The sequence below is a fragment of the Benincasa hispida genome, chromosome 11 (genome assembly GCF_027475165.1).
Source record: "Benincasa hispida cultivar pf3 chromosome 11, pf3_genome.v1.1, whole genome shotgun sequence".
NCBI lineage: Eukaryota > Viridiplantae > Streptophyta > Magnoliopsida > Cucurbitales > Cucurbitaceae > Benincasa > Benincasa hispida.
The window spans coordinates 29961907-29967906 of record NC_143488.1 but is presented as its reverse complement, the minus strand read 5'-3'; positions in this window follow the sequence as shown (position 1 = coordinate 29967906).

The following is a 6000-nucleotide window of genomic DNA, read 5'->3' as shown; positions in this document are numbered from 1 at the left end:
TTAACCCAGTCGTTATTATGAACAACCTATGAAGGGTTAACTTACTAATCATGGTTATATCGAGTGGACATAATATATCTATAGTGAAGGAAGTTCAGCTATGGGCTTTAATGGAATCACCCATTAGTTAACAAATGGGGGTTTGTTCGATCTAATGAGTTTAGTCGATTAATCTCGGATCGTTGGAGCCCATGACCTGTAGGTCAGCGAGGTCCCCTTACTAGCTCGTAAATTGATTAACTCTAGAATAGTGTGATAAGTTAATTTGAAATGTTCAAATTAGAATTAAATGAAATTAGAGAAATATGATTTAAACATTTGAAGATGGAATTGTTTAAAAATTAATTTAATATTTGATATTAAAATTAATTAGAATTGTTTAAATTGTTTAAATAATTATTTATTAATTTAAGAAAATTAATTTTTGTAAAATTAATAACATTTTGAACTTTATAAAATGAAATTGATTTATGAAATCAATATTTGAAAAATTGTAAAAGAAGAAAAAACACAAAAATGGAAAATGAGCATTTTCCATTATTTCTTCAAGTAGCTCACTAACAACCCATCATCTTCAAGCTTTATTTACTCCAAGCATAAGTTGCATCTCTGAAGGTAATCGAACACAAGGATTTCCATGAGCAGCGGAAGGATCATTCCAAATTTCAATCGTATATGAACATTACAATTACAATCACAAACGAAAACATACGGTTATGCGGAATACATAAATTACAGCATGCTACACAAAGGATCAAGGACAAGAATCAACACACTTTGTAGATTCATCTTCGAGTTCCTTGATCACGAACGCTAGACCACAGCAACACATGAACGCTCGTCCAACACGACCATTACACTGCAGAACACCGCGTACTCGAACTAAGCAATTGCCAAGGTCACGAACACCCCGAACGGCCTCCACAGAACCTAGCCAGTGTCGAGTTGAGTATGACACCATCAAGAAGGCTACCTTGGTATTCTCGATGTGAGAATCCAGAGGGTGGGCTCTGTGTGGACTTGTTCTGAGGCAGAAAACTGGAGGAATCACAATCGTGTAAACGATTGAGCAAGTGGAAGATGGAATATCCTATCGTATAGGTCGATGCCCAATCGTTTAGGAAAAGCTATGCGATCGTCTAACAAAAGCTATGCGATCGATTAGCTCTTGATTAGTTGAGCATCTATCGCCTAAGAACACTCCACGATCGTTTAGCTAACTCCAAACTGTTGCTTAGTAAATCTAGTTTAGTTGACAACTCTCCATGAGAATTTTCCGAGATTGGAAATCTCAAAACAACAATTTTGCAAATATTTTTCTTTCTCCTTTTTTTTTTTTACTAAAATTAGGAAAACATTTTCCCTTTTATCTCACGGTTACCATGAAACCACCAATAACCTCCCACTCAATTGGTTATTAGAGAAAAAGAGATAAGTATCCAATAATTAATATTATTATAAATATAAATGATAACTAACTTACCATAATATATTTATAACCTATAATTTTAATATTTCATCTCATGAAACATATAAACCATAGTTCTTTTTTTTATTCCATGGCACTTAATGTAAATCTCATTTACATTAATCCTCTACTTGATGTATCTCATACACCATACCGATCATATCATATATAATCGAATTACCTCTTGTCAATTTGAACATTTCAAATCAATATCAAGAACTGATCCTCAACTTGAATTCATTGAGCTACCAAGGGGACCTTATGAACCTATAACTCAAAGCTCCAATGGTACGTGAATAACTGACTAAACTCTTTAGTCACGGGATCCACCATCCGTTAACTGTCAGGCACTCCACTAAATACCGACAACTGAACTCTCCTTACCACAGATATATTATGTGTCCATCTTAACCAAACAACAGTTCGACAACCCTTCATAGATCGCTTGTAAGTACAATTCAGCCAATAACTGTTATGCCGCTGTAGTTACATCTAACTCCTTAAGTACCACTGATCCGTCTAACGACCATAACTCATAGTTCTACTATGACTGAGTCATCTCTTCCAAAGAGAAGTTATGGCCACTATATTTAAGCCCCGGAATCAGCCCTTAAGGGAGTAATCTCTCTTCTTATCCCTACTTCGGGAAAGAAGTGAATTCCATCTTGTGTATTGAGTTTCCAGCTCCCAAATTAGAAAAGTCCCAAAAAAGGTAGGCATGTTAAGTTTGCAATCTAGTCATTCTCACCCATACTAATCAAAGGACTGCCCTCAAAGGCGAGGAGTTCCCAAAACACTCAAGATTGAGGTCATGTCACCTATGGTCGTTTAGGTGATATGTACTTCTCCAGTATCAACGACATTATATATAGAGTCTAATCATCTGTAGTAGTTTACAACACTAACAAACTTCTACAAAGCGGATCGTATCCATAGTGTCATCAGGATCAGGTATCCGACCTTAATCCTTATACAACAGACCTATTTAAGTTATCACATAAGGCATGATCTACTTGTATATCACACATACATGCTTAAGTTTATATAAAATAACCATGGAACTTTGTTTATTGGATATGAGTAAATGCCAGAATGAAATAACAATTATTTTATTCATAAAAACAATGTGTATAATTACAAACAACAAGACTTCGGGAGAATTAGGATACCAATCCCAAAAATCTCATGCAGTAATTCTCTATGCATGATGGTCTGCAATATATTGAAGAGATTAGAGTAATCTTAAGGTAATGCAACCGATCAAATTTTTCTGAAAAATTCATGAAAAGAAAGGAGTTCTTCCATTGGGTTGCTGCTATGAGCTTATCTCCATATTCCCTTAATTCATGCTTATTTTCAGTCCTACAACTTAATCTAGAGCACCAAGAGGATACTAGGGAAGATCTTGGGGTGGTCTACAACAAGATTCATAGGAGATTAGCAGCTGGATTCAAGCTTTGAAGGAGTTCTACAAAGGTATGTCACGAAACCCGTTTATTTCTGTTGAAGCATGCTTTCATTTCTGTCAAAATTAATGAATTATAGTGCTTATGGATCCTGGTCACTTCTGCTGCATGATGGTACGTTCCAACACGATCTTATGCAGACTCATTGCATATGACGCCCCCACTCCTCATGTCAATACATGAACGAATCTGGATCACTTCGTTTGTAGTATCCTTATAACAACTTGTAATAGCTACAGAGTAGGCTGCATCTAATAGTGTTACCAGAATAAGGTACCCAACCTTAAGCATGTATTATAGACCATTTTGGCTATTTACTTGAACTTGATCTATCTTTATGTCTCTACATAAAGTTCAAGTATTCATGTAATAGCCATGGATCTTAGTTTATTATATTTAGACTCTGTGAATGTAATTAATAGATTAAATACCTTTATTAAAAAAATGTTGAATAACATCTTTTATTGATAATAGAATATGTTTAATTTTACAAACTGCGAGTTTTAGGACATAAAACCCAACATACCGAGTGTAGCATTACGCTAAAGGGTAGATGCACCCATGCTTTAGAGCATCATAATGCCAACCGTACATTGCAGCATTACGCTGAAAGACAGTAGTGTGCATATCGTGGAGCATCACAACGCTACGGACTTTGACGGAAAGAGTAGATTACACAAGCACCTAACAGTTTGAACGAGCATAGCTGACAACATTGCTACACTATAGTCTTACACTATGATAATAAAAAAGCTACCGTTACTATGTTGAGTGTAGCGTAGCTATGCTTCTTCGGATTCTATAAATAAGTTATTCAATTTTTTAGAGAAATTTTATGGTGGAACTCATGGAGGCAGAGGAGTTCTTCAAAATTTCTCTTTTCCTTTTATTTTCTATCATCTTTAGCTTAGGATTTTAGTAGCTTGGGTTGTAATTATGGATGGAGCTCTTTCTCCCTTCTTTCTTTGTCTATGGAGATGTTGAGGTAAGTAGTTCTTTTCTTATTCTTTGGAGTAGACCCTATGTAATTTCTTTGAGGATTATTTATTATAAATTTCATATTATAATTATGCCTCTTTGAATCTGTTTTAATTCTTAATGTATGTTCTTAAATGGATTGATGCCTCTACCCTTGAATGTATGTTATAGCTAATTGATTTAAGGCTTATGAGTTTCCCTTGAGTTTGTCTATGCTCTAATCACCTTATAGCAATTAATTGAATCTTGCATAGGGTTTATAGGCTGGACTTGAATCATTGATTGCTTGATTTAATTAGGTTTAAAGAAAATTACTTAATTAATTAGGCTTTTCAAGTTAATTAAGCACATAACGGAACCCTGGACATTAATGCACATTTGTTTAGTTTTAATTGATTGCTATCAAACCTAATTAGGATTTAAGGCTTATAGTTTAATTGGAGCCTACGCTTTAATTAATAATTAAGACGCATAATTAGCTTAATCTTATGAGTTGTCTATCACTATAGAGGTGAATTTGGTTAGACTAAGTATATTGTTGTGCAAAGTATGATCGAATATGTGTTTAATCGAAATAATTTAATGATAGGTAATCACATAGGAATTCAATTTACTCCTAAGACTAGAATTTCTAATCCTTAATTATATTTACCAGTTTTATCTATACTTTCTTGCATTTGAATTCACGCATAATTCATATTTACAAAAATTCCCCCTCCCCCCCCATTTATCACTCTAATTAGTCAACTAACATGAATACTAGTGCTTCCTTTGCGAATCGACTCGAACTTACAACTATTGCTACTTTTTTGTAGTAATAGGAGTAGGATCGGTATTATAAATTTCATTTGATTGGCAAGGAAAGGTTTATGACGTCCATTCCATGATCTGATCAGAAAGCCAGACAAAATGTTGAAGGTTGGGTTAGCTCGCGAGCCCTTACTGAGGTCTTGCACGGCTTTCTAGTTCCTCAAAGTAACGTCATCATTTGATTGTTGGGCCCCATGGTGGTAACCTGCCTCCCAGGGTTTGGGTCTCCACCACCTGGTTCCATCTTACTCTCATGGGGCTCAAGGTTATGCAATTCACCTTCTTTCCTACCAGGTTTTCCCACTCAGCCAATTGGCAAGGCTTGACTTTCTTAGGTGATTCGTGCTTTCGACTAGTTAGGCAGGGTTATCCTTGGCAATGTGTGGTTGATTGGTATCAATCGATGTTCTCCCTACAGATGGTGCCAAATGTTAGCACTTTAATCTCGTCTGCATTATATTTCACTGCGAGTGTCTGGTGGCTTTGACCTCCAACCCGTTTCCCTCTGATCTGGTCTCTATATCTCCCGAGTTGACCTGCGTAAGCGATTCTTGCACTAGTGTGGTGCCGAACCAATTGCACTCTGAAAAGCACTTGAAAAATGCTTTATTTGCCTTTTATTTAGAATTATTTTTACTTAATATTTTTAGATTTGATTTTGTTCGCTTATGAATTTTAGGATTGAGTAAGAGAACGAGATTTAGAGGTCATTAGAGTGAAAACGAACCAATTTTACCCAATAACGTCAAGAATGGGGTAAATCTTCAAATCAGAGAAGAATTGGAGGCCAAAATTGTATAAAAATGGCACTGTAGCACTCAAACCCGAGAGTAGGGTTTAGAATGGCGCTATAGTGCTATGGAGTGGTGTCACGACACTATGGGAGAAGCAAAACAGATGCAGGCCCATTGAACTTAGAGATGTCCATAGGGGGCAAGGCCGAGGATGGCTTCTCCACTCTCATTTCATTTCCTATCCCCATCAAATTCTCCACGGATATCAGGCTGGAGATTCCCCATGGAAAATTCTCAAGAATCGGGTTCTCATTAGAAAATTTTTCCCCTTTTTATTTTTTTTTAAAAATAATTAACATAAACCACTATCATGAAAAAAAAATTATTAAATGATTAACTTTTATGGTTAGTTTCACATGGACCATTAGAATTTAATGATAACTCAAATTTTTCAAGTTGAAGAAAATAATTATCTATCAAATTATTCATATACATAATCTAAATTTATTAGGACTCAAACTTATCCTTTTTTTCTACACTAATT